Source organism: Hemiscyllium ocellatum, chromosome 19 (assembly GCF_020745735.1).
Source record: "Hemiscyllium ocellatum isolate sHemOce1 chromosome 19, sHemOce1.pat.X.cur, whole genome shotgun sequence".
Classification (NCBI taxonomy): domain Eukaryota; kingdom Metazoa; phylum Chordata; class Chondrichthyes; order Orectolobiformes; family Hemiscylliidae; genus Hemiscyllium; species Hemiscyllium ocellatum.
The window spans coordinates 52,888,596-52,905,956 of NC_083419.1; the positions used below are offsets into that span (position 1 = coordinate 52,888,596).

Genomic DNA, 17,361 nt, shown 5'->3' on the forward strand with positions numbered 1-17,361 from the left:
GTATGAGGACTCTTATAATTATTCTACAAATATTACTACACTTACTGTGAGCCTATAAAACATTAGTAGCCTCCTGCAAACCATTTCAAAGACTGTCATATTCCCAGTGACCTTTGCAAATTTTAAGATTGTGATATGCTTTGGGGAATTGAAATTTGGCAGTTGTGTTACATGTTCTTACAACAGGGGAAATTTTGACTGAACAAGGAGTAACCACTTAATGGTAAGGTCCTCGGGAGTGTTGCTGAACAAAGAGACCTTGGAGTGTAGGTTCATAGCTCCTTGAAAGTGGAGTCGCAGGTAGATAGGATTATGAAGAGGGAGTTTGGTATGCTTTCCTTTATTTGTCAGAGTATTGAGTACAGGAGTTAGAAGGTCATGTTGCAGCTGTACAGGACATTGGTTAGGCCACTGTTGGAATATTGCATACAATTCTGGTCTCCAAACTATCGGAAAGATGTTGTGAAACTTGAAAGGGTTCAGAAAAGATTTACAAGGATGTTGCCAGGGTTGGAGGATTTGAGCTATAGGGAGAGGCTGAACAGGCTGGGGCTGTTTTCCCTGGAGCGTTGGAGGCTGAGGGGCGACCTTATAGAGGTTTACAAAATTATGAGGGGCATGGATAGGATAAATAGGCAAAGGCTTTTCCCTGGGGTCAGGGAGTCCAGAACTAGAGGGCATAGGTTTAGGGTGAGAGGGGAAAAATATAAAAGAGACGGTAGATAGAGCTGGAATCAATGTGTTTATTGACGGAGTTCTGGTTAGAATTCCATGCCTCTAAGAATTCTCGAGCGTGCCTTTGTTTCGCCTGTCCTAGGATGTGTGTAATGAGGGGATTAAAGGGTGAGCACAGGCAGGCAGAGAGTGAACTAAAATATTTCTGTTGAGCCAAGGGGGGCAACCATGCACTTAACTCTATAAAACACTATTTTTCTTTTCAAAAAAAAGGGAATTTATTTGTTTGTGGATTGGCATCCAGCAGTGCTAGAATATCAACTGGAAGAGCTTTACATTGTACACGCTCCATCTGTTGGTCCCTTGGAATTGTAGTCAAGATTAGAATGGTGCTGAAAAGCACAGCAGGTCAGGCAGCATCCGAGGAGCAGGAAAAATTGACATTTCGGGCAAAAGCCCTTCATCAGACCTTGCTGCTTGATTTTCCTGCTCCTCGGATGCTGCCTGACCTGCTGTGCTTTTCCAGCACTACTCTAATCTTGAATCTAATCTCCAGCATCTGCAGTCCTCACTTTCACCCTTGGCATTGTAGACATTTTCAGTCATTCTGTTCAGAAATGTCATGACACACCACTGGAGCAGATAGGACTTGAACCTTCTGGCCCAGAGATAAGGACATCCTCAGAACTGCAGGCAGAGCCTAAATATATCACAAATCTTAATCTGCAATTATAGGTAGAACACAGAATGAAACAGGCTGACTCCTGAGTCACCATTATGAAGGCCTCAAAATGTCATAATGGATCAGGAACAGGTACAGGGCTTAAAGCTGACAAACATGTATGATCTGACCATTCACTATTGTCATTAAAAAGATTACTATTCTCCTGATCTCTCCCAATAACCCTATCTCCTCAGCATCTTTGCTTATTTATTCTGAATTGTAGAAGCAGCCAGGTGGATGATGATGGTAGATTATGCATTTTATACTCCTGGGTTTCCCCATATCTGTGTTCCACAGCTCCAATTTTATTTTGTACCCTGGTGAAAGTGGAATCATTTTCCATTTTGCCATTTCACCCATAACAGGAAAAAGTGCTGACAGCTATTTGCCTTAAACTTATCAAGAACATTGCCCAACTTGCTCTACATGGAACAGGTTACAGCACATTCTGCACCAATAATTCATTCATTAAAAATGCTGCCGAGAAATTAATTCAATCCACCTTAACAACTAGGTGATAGTTGGATCAGTTCCAACAACAAATCAGTTGGAATTCATTAATCTTTGTATATCAATAAATTATAAATTAGAATTACTACTTTTCAGACTTCTGATCATGCACACACTATCCTCAATTGCAGAACTGCCTCCATTTCTAGGAACATTACTGGATGCCTGAGGACAGGATTGTTTATATGCTGTGGTTGAGAGAGCAGGAGACAAAAACATTGATGGTTAATTGAAATGAAGCCAAATCCTCGGCATATTGGATTTTGCAAATGTGAACGTGAACAGAAAAGTGATACAACATGCCATACCATCTAATGGGTTGCAAGTGTTAAGACGTTGAAGGCACGTGCTATATCTTTAAGAGAGAGTGAATGCCGTTCTGAACTGACAGCTTACAAGCACCTGTGTACAGTGGAAACTCGATTAGACAAACGTGATGGGCGGGCACTATTTCATTCGGATAATCGATTATGCGGAAAATCGATTAAATGCCTTTCCTCTGGGGTTTGGAGTTTTAAAGTCTGCTCCCTATTCAGGAGACTGCAACAGCGTACAGTGGGCCAAACCCCGACCCCACATCGCCCCAACCCGGTCCAACACTGCCCCCACCCCCCAATACAAAGCGCACGAGCCCTGCCAGCCAACTTGGTCCAACACCGTTCCCGCACCCCCCAGCACAAAGCATGTGAGCCCCCGCCCCCACCCCCCATCTCGGTCCAACATCAACCCCGCCCCCCCAACACAAAGCGCGCGAGTCCCCAACCTGGTTCAATACTGCTCCCACCCAAACACAAAGCACGTGAACCCCCGTCCCCTGCCCCCCAGCGCGCGTGCGCGCGCACACACACACACACACACACACACACACACACCCCTTTTTACTGCAAATTTCTGTACAGGACAATGTTGGAGAGATTATTCCTGGGAAGCCGCAGGGTGGGGGAAGTGGGGTGCGTTAGTGTACATCTCTCTACAACTCCAGGGAAAGTGTGGGGAGAGACAGAGGGCGGGAGGTCAGTCATTTGGAGACGGTGCCTGTTTAATCACTGTAAACAAAAGACATGATCACTGCTGGAAACACATCTTTGATGTAATGTTCTATCGGGACCACGAGGTCTCCTTTGGATAATCCGATTTTCGGATAATTGGCATTCAGATAATCAAGGTCCCCCCTGTATAGGACTAGATGGCAGCCCCAGAGTGTACTGGAAAATTGAAACTTTGTAACATTTGGCTGTGAAATGGATACCTGAGTTGGTTGCAGCTTTGACAACAATTCGAATTTAACCAATCAGTTGAAATTATGCCCCATGATACTGAAACCCAATCAAGTTTGAATTTATCATTTTGCCAACATTGAACCAATGAGGTGATCCAATTTTGGGAGTATCAAATGTGGACACTTTGAAAATTGCCATTTTGAAAAAGAGCAACTACCATCGGGAAATTAGGAAACACTCTCTATCAAAGGTACCTTTTCATATGAAACATACTCGCTGTAAAAAGAAAGATGACCACCCAAGTGAGCTGGAAGAAGAAAGACACCAAAGATGACAGCAGCTGTGTGGCCTTCAAATTAATTTGATGTAATTTTACTAAGCGTCTTATTGGAACAGCATATTGTTATAGAGTTGGAGGCAGATAATAAGTAGTTAAGAGAAATGGAGCTGAGAGTTGAGAATAGTTGTTGAATGCTCACTTTTAGAGTTAAAAAATAAATTGCTATTACTTTCTCTAAATAGTGGAATCTGGGAGCTCACTGTCACTCCTTTTTTAGTAAATATTTTTATTAGAAACCTTTTTAAATCTTTTACAAAACATCTATATGCAAAAAAAGAATAATACTAAAAAGCAGAAAAATAGAGGCAGTTCAACAATGTTATATCGTGATACTATTAGTAATGAACATCCTACTGTTCCACCAGAACAAACGTATCTACTTAACTTAAATTACAAACAAATTAAATAAAACTTAAATTAAATTATATCTCACTACTTTATTCTATTTCATTTATCATACTTCCATCGAGACTCCCATCCCTGGAAGCACCAGTCATTGTACCCGTATTATTTTCCCCCAGCCTCCCCCTCCCAGGGCCTCAAGGGCACCCATACTGATTCCCACAGTTATACCATGGCCCTAATTAATATTGCTAATAAGTCTGCATTAATATAATTTAGAAAGGGCTGCCATGTCTTGTAAAACAGCTCTGTTTTGCGGTGCACCATATTTGTGAGGTAGTATTTGGGGAGATGCTCCATCACCTGCCTACTCAACCCCATTAGACCTGGTGGTTTTTCCAATGTCCAAGTCATTAAAATGTTTTTCCTCACTCAGTGGGTAAGAATATTACACAATCTCTCCGTGTTCCCCTATAGAGGGCAAATTTGGCAACCCCAGAAGAAGAAATAACGGATCCACGTTAACTTCAATCCCCAGGATGTCCTTTATCTCCTTTACTGTAGCACTCCACAATATCTGTGGATCTTACAAAATGACCAATAGCAGTGTGTAAGAGTGCCTATACTAATTTTACATTTGGGACAGCCTGGAGACGCTCCTCTCTTGAACTGAGCTAGCTTTTCTGGTGCCATAGGAACCCTGTGTAAGATCTTCAATTGCATGGCCTGCGCTCTATTACATATTGAAATTTTCCTTACATTTTCCCATATATCTTCCCAAGTTTCCAATGAGATATCCTCTCCTAGCTTTCAATTCCACATCCTATATAGTCCCTCCATGTCCCCTAAGGCACATCCTTTCTGTAAATGATACAAAGTACCAACTGAAAGAGTGCCCGTGCACCAAAGCACTCTTTCCTCCATGTCTGACTTGTAAAACTAAGCCAGGAGAATGACCTTCCTTTGTATATAATCTCTTATTTGAAAGTAACGGAAAAGGTACTTCTTAGACAATCCATATTTCTGACTTAGCTGGCTAAATGACATCAAGACCTCCCCCTCGAATAAATCTTCCAGACAAGAGACTCCCTTATTCTCCCATTTCTTAAAGCCAGAGTCCATTGCCCCAGGTTTAAATCATTAAGGTCTCACCAATGGGGCAAACGGTGAGGTCTTAAGCCAATTCCCCTTGTCATGCCTCATTATGATCCAGGCTTTCACCACATTTAAAATGATTGGACTCTTACACTGCTCATTCATGGATTTCATCTCATCCATGAATAATAGATTAACTAGGGGACATCTCGACTATGAGGTTTCAACATCAAGCCAAATAGTCTCCGAATTCTCCCGTACCCAATCACCCACATATGCTAACAGTATGCTTATTTGATACCTCTTCAAGTCTGGAAGATCCACCCCTCCCTCACCCTTCGGGAGCTGCAATTTGGTAAAGTTAATTAGAGTGCGCCTGTGACACCAAATAAAAGAACCATTGAGCCTCTGTAATACTCGTCTAGGTAGAAACAATGGGAACGTTCTCATGGGGTACAACAGGCGAGGAAGAACTTTCATTCTAATCAGGGTTATTCGGCCCAACCATGATAACAGTAACACCTCCCACTGCTGCAAATCCCTGTTTTATCCTCTCCAATAGTTGTACATAGTTAGCTTTATACAGCTGGTGGAAGGCAGGGGTAATAAAAAATTCCCAAATACAAAAAATCTTTTAAACGGGAACCGCATTCCATCCTTCAGAACAGGCACCTCCACTTATCCCTCCACCACATGGCTTCCGATTTTATGAGGTTGATCCTATAGCCCGAACAACTGCCAAATAAATTAAATTGTTTGAATCAATCAAGGAACGGTGAAATTGAACTGTATGAAGCACATTCTTTGGGGTCTTTCCCCTTCTTTAAAATGAGGGAGACATTAGCCTCCCTGAGAAAGGGCAGAAGACAATCCCGTGCATATGAGTAGCTATACATCCCCAGGAGTGGCTCTACCAACACAGTTATGAATTCCTTATAGAATTCACTTGGGAATCCATCTGGTCCTGGTGCTTTGCCACCCTGGAAATGCTTTATTGTTTCCTGCACTTCCTAGGCGCATTCAACAGGGAGGCTTGTTCTGCATTTATCCTGGGGAGGTCCAGATTGTCAAAAAAGGACTGCATTCTCACTGTGCCATGTTCGCCTCCCTCTGACCGATATAACTCTGCGAAGTATTCCCTAAATCTAAGTATCCCTAGATTTTCTTCAATACATGAGTAACTGTGCCAGCTTCTCTCTAAGTGACATAATAGATTGGGAAGCTTGTTACCTCCTCGCCAGGTATCTACCTGGCTTATCTCCAAATTCAAACAAGCAGTCTTTGTTTAGCGAAGGAGATCTCTTTTTTTGCCACCTGCATGTGCAATGAGTTGAGAGCCGCTTGGAGGGCCATGACCCGCTGCAACTTGACCAGAGAGGGCCTATTATAATATGTTTCCTCAGCTATCTGCAACCGGGCCTGCAGCATCCATTGCTGCTCCTTCCTCTGCCTCCTCCTAGTCGCTGAATATGAAATGATCAGGGCCTCATAAATCTACCTTAGTGGCCTCCCCAAGTATTGCCAGATTACTGGCCCTACCTGAGTTGATATCCCAGAAGGCCCTGAACTCTCTTCAGATGTACTCAACGAATGTGCTATCCCTTAACAGGAACGGGTCCATGCACCAGTGCCGTGCATCCATTCCACCACCCACAATGTTACCATCTAAATACACTGGCGCATGGTCCAAGACAGCTATATTCCCAATTTTGCATGCCAATGTTCTGCCTAAACAATGCAGTAACGTAAAAAAAAGTCAATTCACGTATGGCACTTGCGTGGGTTGGAACAGAAAGTAATGTCTCTCCCGTTAGGGTGGAGATACCTCCACATATCCAATAATCCCAACTCGTCACACATGTTCACCAACTGTCTAAGATAGCGCAGGCAGACCTGCTCAACCCCTTGGCACCCTGTCAACTTCGGGATCTATGTGGTGATTAAAATCCCCTCCTATTATTGTGCAACGGATCCTAAGATTCATTAATTTAGTGACTGCATCAATTCCTCATTTCTTGAGAGGGTGCACCGTGGGACAAAACGTATTCAAGATGCCATACTCTTCTCCATGCATTAGAGCTTTAAGAATGATGAACCGTGCATGTTCGTCCTTAATTGGCTCAGTTACCTGGAATGGGAGGTGCCTTCTTACCAGTATGGCCACTCCTCTACTCTTAGAGCTGAAGGAGGAGAAGAATACCCTGTCCGAACCCCACTTCTGCAGTTTCAGATGTTCCTTATGCGTTAAATGTGTCTCCTGCGACAGGGCAATGTCCACCCTTTCCTTCCTAAGGCTTGACAGCACCTGCTTTCTTTTAATAGGGGAATGGTTTCATTTTATATTCCAGGTGCATCACCTGAACAAATCACTTGCCATAATTGTCCAGGGCAGCCCGTAGTTTTCCATGAGGAGGAAGTTTATTTGAGGTGCGGCGAGCGACAAGACATTAACTCTATTAAATCTAAAAACTACTCCTATAAAAACTACTACAACTAAAATAACTAATCACTACGTTTAACTTAAGCAAACACCCAAATAACCCCCAATTCACCAGAGATCTCTCCCCTTGCCCATAGGGGGCACTCCTCCCAACTCCTTGCTATCATCCCAACTTCCTCCAGCTAAGGCTGTGCCCTAGACCCAGGTCATTCACAAATGAAGTTATTTACATTGAAAATTGACAATGGATATCCATCACCCCCACACCCCATCACACATCTTAACCACCGGTATAGCCACCCTCAATTCAAAAATAAAAGGACAGCAGTAAAAAAAATCCCCAGATAATACCCAACTAACCAATATATGAAATAATTCCAGTTTTACCTCAAGGCAGTACGTTTAAAGCTGATAACCACAAAAGAAAGGGGAGGGAGGAGAAAAAAAAAGGGATAATAAAAGACCTTTTAAAAACCCATACCATTGCCCATTACAATGCCCCCTCCCTCCGCCACCCCAATTCGAGTCCTTTAATGCAGAGAATTCACAAAGTCCTTTGTCTTTTATGGACAGTCTCTCCATGAGCGAAATGCAACACAGCGAGTACCTCAAGGAATATTGAATCCAGGTCCCTGAACTTTATTTTAACTTCATCAAATGCCTTTCTCTTCTTAATTAAGGCTCCTGAGAAGTTCCTAAAAAAGCATTATTCTTGAGCCTTTGTACGTTAAAGCCTGTGGATCTCTTCTCAGTCTTCTTGCTGTTTCAATCATTAATCTACTAGGGCCAGGCAGGGGCACGGGTCTGACCCAGACCTGCACATTGCGATCCGGTGGGCCTGCTCCACACTCACCAGGCCTGACTCCAACTCCAGCCCCAGAAACTTCAGGAGCCACCTCTCCAGGAAACCAGCGATGTTCTCGCCTTGCTCGTGTTCCGAAAGACCCACAAGGTGGAAGTGTTTTTTTCTATATTTTTTAATTTTCCAGGTCATCCACATGCTCCTGAAGGACCGGAACCTGGTCTTCCAGCGTTCAGATCCTTCCTCCCAAGACCTCCGCCATGGTCTGCAACGCCGCAGTCCTCTCCTCTACTGCCTCTCTTCGGTCCAACAATTGAATTCCTGCTCATACTTTTCAAGCACGGCAGATAGTAGTTCCACTGCTGCTTCAATATTCTCTCGGAGTTTGGCAAACTCCGAGAGTAACTGCTGCTGCCCCATTAAATCCAAAGGGGCCGCCCCAGGAGTGTGTGCAATGGCTGTAGGCACCCCTGATGCAGTAGAGGAGTGCCCTGCCCGCTGTACTCTTTAGGCCCCTTTCCTTTATTCGTTTTCATTCAAGCCTTAAAGCTGTTGCACCACCATTTCAGCAGCTCCAGATGTTCAGCAAGTTTATATTAACAGTTTTTTTCTCCTGGGGGTGGTTGATAAGGCGGGTAAAGGTCCACCTTGCCAAGGGGTATGGCACAGAGCCCAGCACAGCAGACCACTCAGACCGCTGCAATCTTGGATCTCCCGTTACTCCTATTTTAACAGATTACGAGGCCAAGTGAGGTGTTGGTTTAATGAACAGAAGGGTTCACCACCATGTCATAACACAAACCACAGACACAACTTGCACTTGTATTGATAGTGTAAAGCCGTGCATCAACAGGGGCTTAGCTATCACTTCTTTCAATTCTTGATTGTGCCCAAAATTAAACGACTGTGTGACATTGTGTTGTCTGCAAGCATGCCATATGCCTTCTTTACTGTCCTCTCCACTGTTGTGACCACTTTCAGGGATATACGGACCCCAAAATCTCTCCGCACATCAATGTCGTTCAGCGTTCTGCCATTAACTGTATAATTTTCCTTAACATTTGATATCCCAAAGCGCAACACTTCATGCCTACCCAGACAAATTGCCATCTGCCATTTCTCCACCCATATCTGCAACTGAGGCTGAGGGGTTACCATATTGAGGTTTACGAAATCATGAAGGGCATGGATAGTGTAAAGAGACAAAGTTTTCTTTTCCCAGGGTTGGGGAAGTCCAGAACTGAAGGTCATAGATTTACGGTGAGAGGGGAAAGATATAAAAGGGACCAAAGGCACAACGTTTTCACACAAAAAGTGCATGTATGGAATGAACTGCCAGAGGAAGTGGAGAAGGCTGGTACAATTACAACATTTAAAAGGCATCTGGATGCTGATATGAATAGGAAAGGTTTAGAGAGATATGGGCCAAATGCTGGCAAATGGGACTAGATTTATTTAGGATATCTGGTCAGCATGGATGAGTTGAACTGAAGGGTCGGTTTCCTTGCTTTATATCTCTCTGACTCTGTGATCTATATCCTGCGGTATACCTTGACAATCTTCTACATTATCAACAACTCCACCGATCATTGTATTGTCTGCAAACCTACTAACTCACCTATGTACACTTTCAGGATTAGTAGTGCTGGAAGAGCACAGCAGTTCAGGCAGCATCCGAGGAGCAGTAAAATCGACGTTTCAGGCAGGTGTGGTTGATTGGTGCGGGTGTCCCGGAGATGTTCCCACAAGCCTGACTACCCTGGCCGACCCATTGTCTCAGCATGCTCCTGCCCCACTGAACTCATCTCTACCTACCTCGACAATGTACTATCCCCCCAGTCCAGGAACTCCCCACATATGTTTGAGACACCACCCATGCCCTCCACCTCCTCCAAGACTTCAGTTTCCCCGGCCCCCAACACCTCATCTTCACCATGGATATCCAATCCCTCTACATCTCCATCCGCCATGACCAGGGCCTCCAAGCCCTCCATTTTTTTCCTCTCCCGACGTTCCTAACAGTACCCTTCCACCGACACACTCATTCGTTTGGCCGAACTGGTCCTCACCCTTAACAATTTCTCCTTCGAATCCTCCCACTTCCTCCAGACCAAAGGGATAGCCATGGGCACATGTATGGGCTCCAGCTATGCCTGTCTCTTTGTTGGCTACGTAGAACAGTCAATCTTCCGTAATTACACTGGCACCACTCCCCACCTCTTCCTCCGCTACATTGATGACGGCATTGGCGCCACCTCGTGCCCCCGCGAGGAGGCTGAGCAATTCATCAACTTCACCAACACATTCCACCCTGACCTTAAATTTACCTGGACCATCTCTGACACCTCCCTCCCCTTCCTGCACCTCTCTATCTCCATTAATGACAACCGACTTGACACTGACATTTTTTACAAACCCACCGAATCCCACAGCTCCCTGGATTACACCTCTTCCCACCCTACCTCTTGCAAAAATGCCATCTCGTATTCCCAATTCCTCCGCCTCCGCCGTATCTGCTCCCAGGAGGATCAATTCTACCACAGAACACACCAGATGGCCTCCTTCTTTAGATACCGCAATTTCCCTTCCCACATGGTTAAAGATGCCCTCCAACGCATCGCATCCACATCCGGAACCTCCGCCCTCAGACCCCACCCCTCCAACCATAACAAGGACAGAACGTCCCTGGTGCTCACCTTCCACCCTACCAACCTTCGCATAAACCAAATCATCCACCGACATTTCTGCCACCTTCAAAAAGCTCTCACCACCAGGGATATATTTCTTTCCCCACCCCTTTCCACCTTCCACAAAGACCGTTCCCTCCGTGACTACCTGGTCAGGTCCACGCCCCCTCTACAACCCACCCTCCCATCCTGGCACCTTCCCCTGCCACCACAGGAACTGCAAAACCTGCACCCACACCTCCTCCCTCACCTCCATCCAAGGCCCTAAAGGAGCCTTCCACATCCATCAAAGTTTTACCTGCACATCCACTAATATCATTTATTGTATCTGTTGCTCCCGATGCGGTCTCCTCTACATTGGGGAGACTGGACGCTTCCTAGCAGAGCACTTTAGGGAACATCTCCCGGACACCCGCACCAATCAACCACACCACCCTGTGATCCAACATTTCAACTCCCCCTCCCACTCTGCCAAGGACATGGAGGTCCTGGGCCTCCTTCACCGCCGCTCCCTCACCACCAGACACCTGGAGAAAGAACGCCTCATCTTCTGCCTCAGAACACTTCAACCCCAGGGCATCAATGTGGACTTCAACAGTTTCCTCATTTCCCCTTCCCCCACCTCACCTTAGTTCCAAACTTCCAGCTCAGCACTGTCCCCACGACTTGTCCTACCTGCCTACCTTCTTTTCCACCTATCCACTCCACCCTCTTCCCTGACCTATCACCTTCATCCCGTCCCTCACTCACCTATTGTACTCTATGCTACTTTCTCCCCACCCCCACCCTCCTCTAGCTTATCTCTCCACGCTTCAGGCTCTCTGTCTTTATTCCTGATGAAGGGCTTCTGCCCGAAACGTCGATTTTGCTGCTCCTCGGATGCTGCCTGAACTGTGGTGCTCTTCCAGCACCACTGATCCAGAATCTGGTTTCCGGCATCTGCAGTCATTGTTTTTACCATGTACACTTTCATCCAAGTACCACTATCTTCTGCCTTCCATGGGCAAGCCAATTCTGAATCCAAATGGTCGTCACTGTGGATGCCATGTATAATTAATCTTCTGGATGAGCCTACCACGTGGAACCTTTTCAAAAGCTATCCTCAAATCCATAAAGACAACATCCATTGTTCTACACTCATCGAAAAATTCTTTCAAATTGGTCATATTTTACCAATTTATCATGTCTCAGGAATCACAGTGCATGGAACATTCTGTTACTGCTGTCACTTGTAACACTGAAAGCTGAGGACAACCGGCTGACATCGTTTATGCTGTGGTTGAGCAGACTAACCATTTATCAAACAAACATAAAATAGGAGTAAAACTATTTGGGTTGTCACACTTGTTCCACCAATCAATTACATCATGGCTGATCGAAAGGTTTTTAATTCCATGTTCCCATTTACCCTGCCCAACAAGAATCTATCCACCTCAGTCCTAAACATATTCAATTCCCATCATTCTGAGGTAGAGTGTTCCAATGTTGCACAGCCAGATGAGAAATAAAACCTCATCATTGCCTTAAAAAGAGACAATCTTTGAATTTTAAAACTGTGCCCCTTGGTTTTCGAATGATTTACGAGAAGGATCAACCTTTCCCCATTCACGTCGTCAAAACTATTCAGCGTCCCACACACGTCACGGAAATGCGGAGACATTTCTTCATCCAGAGAGTGGTGGGCCTGTGGAATTCATTGCCACAGAGTGCAGTGGAGGCCGGGACATAAAATGTCCTCAAGGCAGAGGTTGATAAATTCTTAATCTCGCAACGAATTAAGGGCTACAGGGAGAGTGCGTGTAAGTGGCGCTGAAATGCCCATCAGCCATGATTAAATAGCGGAGTGGACTCGATGGGCTGAATGGTCTTACTTCCACTCCTACTCTCGATGGGCTGAATGGTCTTACTTCCACTCCTACATCTTATGGTTTTATGGTCTAAGCCATCCCTCATTCTTGTACACCACAGTGGAAACAAGCCCAGCCTGCGTACAACCAATCCGCAAAAGACAACCCACTCATTCTACCGTACTACAGTCTGAAAGAAACCTGGAGTGCCAGACAATTCTCAGTCACAAACTGCGCTCTAGGCTACCGCACAGTGACAGTTTCTCACTTAAATCTGCAGGTAATCAGGACAAGGTGATGCAGAAGCATGGAGAACAAAACCTTACAGAAGGCCGCACAATTCCAGCTTTCTGGTGATTTTTTTAAGAGGTAGGACTAAGGCTGCTGTGCACACAAGGATTGTAGAAAGGGGGAAGAGGTAGTAAACGTGAAGCACAGTCCAACTGAGGAGTGAGACTCTTTTTTAAATTCTAGTCTTTATTCAGAGTTTTAACCTACCTATTTCACCAACAGTCTCAGAGCACGTTATCTGATCCTGCTCTCCTGTGGATTAGAAAACTTTGCAAGTTATCTACTATAATTCCCTCATGACCACTGAGAGACACTTCAAAAGGAACTCACTGGCTGTAAACTGCTTTGGAATATCCTGATGTTGTGTCAGAAGTCTTCAGTTTATTTCACCCCATTCCATTCCCCTCTACTCATCCAAGTACATGGTCAAATTCAAGTACACCCAAGAGACTCGACTAGAGACAGTACCAAACATGGGCAGAATTCCAATGCCCATTAAACTACAAAACTTGGTACAGATCATATAAAGGAGAAAGTGAGGACTGCAGATGCTGGAGATCAGAGCTGAAAATGTGTTGCTGGAAAAGCGCAGCAGGTCAGGCAGCATCCAAGGAGCAGGAGAATCGATGTTTCGGGCATGAGCCCTTCTTCAGGAATGAGGAAAGTGTGCCAAGCAGACTAAGATAAAAAGGTAGGGAGGAGGGACTTGGGGGAGGGGCATTGGAAATGCGATAGGCGGAAGGAGGTTAAGGTGTGGGTGATAAGCCGGAGTGGGGATGGGGGGCGGAGAGGTCAGGAAGAGGATTGCAGGTTGGGAAGGTGTTGCTGAGTGAAGGTGGGCCCCAGCAATGCCTGCCTCTTGGTAGGATGTGTGGAACATTGCATCTTCCGCAGCTTCACTGGCACCACCCCCCACCTTTTCCTCCGCTACATCGATGACTGTATCGGCGCTGCCTCGTGCTCCCACGAGGAGGTTGAACTAACACCTTCCACCCCAACCTCAAATTTACCTGGACTGTCTCAGGCTCCTCCCTCCCCTTCCTAGACCTCTCCATTTCTATCTCAGGCGACCGAATCAACACGGACATTTACTATAAACCGACCGACCGACTCCCACAGCTACCTAGACTACACCTCCTCCCACCCTGCCCCCTGTAAAAAGGCCATCACATATTCCCAATTCCTTCATCTCCACCACATCTACTTCCAGGAGGACCAGTTCCAATACCGAACAACCCAGATGGCCTCCTTCTTCAAAGACCACAAGTTCCCCCCAGACGTGATCGACAATACTCTCCACCGCAATTCCCTAAACTTCCCGCTCCTCCGCCCTTGAGCCCCGCCCCTCCGATCACCACCAGGACAGAACCCCACTAGTCCTCACCTACCACCCCACCAACCTCCGTATACATCATATCATCCGTCATCATTTCCGCCACCTTCAAACGGACCCCACCACCAGGGGTATATTTCCCTCCCTCCCCTATCAGCGTTCCGAAAAGACCACTCCCTCCGTGACTCCATCGTCAGGTCCACACCCCCCACCAACCCAACCTCCAACCCGGCACCTTCCCCTGCAACCGCAAGAAATGCAAAACTTGCGCCCACACCTCCTCCCTTACTTCCCTCCAAGGTCCCAAGGGATCCTTCCATATCCGTCACAAATTCACCTGCACCTCCACACACATTATCTACTGCATCCGCTGCACCCGATGTGGCCTCCTCTATATTGGGGAGACAGGCCGCCTACTTGCGAAACATTTCAGAGAACACCTCTGGGACACCCGGACCAACCAACCCAACCACCCCGTGGCTCAACACTTCAACTCCCCCTTCCATTCCACCAAGGACATGCAGGTCCTTGGTCTCCTCCATCGCCAGACCATAGCAACACGACGGCTGGAGGAAGAGCGCCTCATCTTCCGCCTAGGAACCCTCCCACCACAAGGGATGAACTCATCTCCTCAGTACCCCTCCCCAAGCTTGTCTCAGTCCCAACCCTCGAATTCAGCAACACCTTCCTAAACTGCAATCATCTTTCTGACCTCTCAGCTACCACCCCCACTCCAGCCTATCACCCTCATTTCCAACGCCCCTCCCCCAAGTCCCTCCTCCCTACCTTTTATCTTAGCCTGCTGGACACACTCTCCTCATTCTTGAAGAAGGGCTCATGCCCGAAACGTCGATTCTCCTGCTCCTTGGATGCTGCCTGACCTGCTGCGCTTTTCCAGCAACACATTTTCAGCTCTGATCATATAAAAGCCAGAACGGGAGCGGAAGGAAATAGGACCAGCTCAAACCCACAATGAGCGGCATTCACTTCAGCCAAACGGGAGAGTATTGTGGGAATTCTGAGTAGGCACAGTCGAATGAAGTTAAAGCGAGGAGAAACACAGGATAACGATAACAACAATTTGCCATTAGACATCACTTTTAACCCTGTGAAACCTCTTGACAATATTCAACAACAAAAAACTTGACACTAAATCATTTACAGGGATATTAACTTCGGAAACAAAAGCTTATTAGAAATACCTGATTTCAAATACGGATTTTAACAGAAACGGGGCGAGCGAAGAGGTTCCAGATCCGCCTCACACCACATTCTAAGTCGCAAGTCAATATTTTATAAAGTTACTACCGTTCCGTATTCTTTCCAAATACCAGGCGTTTAACCAGAACTGAGTATTGCACATGTAGCTTTACAAATATCGCGTTTTTTTTACGCACAGGAAGTGAAAACACATGTTAGGAAATGTTTCCCCGTCCAGCAGAGGTGGACTGGAAGCAAGGATTCTAAATATAGGCGAGCAGGGCTGTGAAAGACCGTGAGACTAGCACTGGCTCCTTGGGAGGACTGTGCCGTCCGTCTATTCCCGGCTGTCCCTGGAACATGGGCCAGGAGAGGGAGTGAATATAGGACTCAACAGGCCTGAAGAAAAAAAAATAATCAAATACAATACATCGCAAACCCCCAAAAAATGAAAAGTGAAACCCCTCTATACGCCAATTGTTCACGCTGCTATAAAGTCAGAGAGGGTGCGGGAGAATTCAGAAAAACCAGCAAGGAACTGCAAGTTCTGGGTAACATACTTACCTCAGTGTTGAACAGGAGCAGGGTTTGAAAGAGATTGGGAATCAAGGCTATCTCCAGTGCGATGTGAAACTGGCTGTGTTCCCACACGCAGCTCACTGTGCGTCATCGCAATGTACTACCGCCTCAGTCATAAGCACACACTGACCTGTATGTCACCGGGAAATATTCAGCCAGCATTGGAGAACAGGCCACGGTTTTACTCTGCTGTGTTGTTTCGCTCATTCCAGTATGGTACTTCTTCCGCGCAAGGTGACATTGTTGTTAGGTCACCCTTTCTTGCCGATTTTGTGAGTGGTCGGCCAGACACACTCTCCCCGTTTCCCCCCTCACGCCAATATGTAGAGGGTGTTCCAGCCGGAGAACATGCATTCAAGGTGTTTTTGCATTGCTGGGATCCATACAGTACATCAGTCAGGATTTACACAGTTAAAAATCACACAACGCCAGGCTATATTCCAACAGCTTTATTTGAAAGTACTAGTTTGGAGCTTTTGCTCCTTGGTCAGCTATCTGACCAAGGAGCAACGCTCCAAAAGCTGGTGTTTCCAAATAAACCTGTTGGACAACAGCCTAGTGTTGTGTGATTTTTAACTTTGCCCATCCCAGTCCAACACCGGCATCTCCTCATCAAGTATTCATGCAGACAGTCTCTAACCTCACACCTTCAATGCATTGTCTGGGTTCAGATGTCACTTTTTATAAAACCTTACTGATCTCGGGAATGTGATTTGAGCAAAGTCCTGGGATTTACATATTGATGAATTGAAACCTGCACCCCCATTTTAAGTGATTAAAGACAACAGCAACTAGATTTGTTCAATACATTGCAACAGTTTTATGACACTTTGATCTTTTACTATAAATTCTGATCAAGTACTATGATCCTGCCCCACTAGCTACCTGATGAAGGAGCAGTGCTCTGAAAGCTTACTTCCAAATAAACCTGTTGGACTATAACCTGGTGTTGTGTGACTTTTTAACTTCGTCCACCCCAATCCAGCACCGGCACCTCTCCACATCAAGTCTTCCTCTATACACAGTGGTTCCCAAAAGTGTGCTCCATTGGTAATCCACAAGGCTCCTCCTGGCTTCCATGATCTAAGTCACTGATGAGCTAACAAAGCAGCCAAGGCTATATGGGAGAATAGGCCAGAGCTACCATTTCCACTCTCCCTAAGTAAGGCCATCCATCAGGATGGAGGGTGACTGGTTTTCCTGAATTCTGAGAAGGCTTATCAGTCCCTTGCACAAGCTGCAGACTCTGCTGCCGGCAGGCCAGGTAGTGCTTGAG

General features: G+C 45.9%; 1 protein-coding gene across 3 annotated transcripts in view; it reads right to left on the reverse strand.

Annotated features, from left to right (window-relative positions):
- Nucleotides 1–16,351, reverse strand: part of aass (aminoadipate-semialdehyde synthase) — a 77,223-nt gene extending 60,872 nt beyond the window's left edge. Inside the window, exon 1 of one of the 3 annotated variants that reach the window (XM_060839474.1) lies at nucleotides 16,216–16,351. The gene's annotated coding sequence lies outside the window, so the exon portion shown is untranslated. Of the gene's footprint in view, nucleotides 1–15,508; nucleotides 15,660–16,070; nucleotides 16,172–16,215 lie in introns of those variants that run through there. The other 2 variants (XM_060839472.1, XM_060839473.1) reach the window with 2 other exon arrangements.
- Between the last annotated feature and the right edge of the window lie 1,010 nt (nucleotides 16,352–17,361).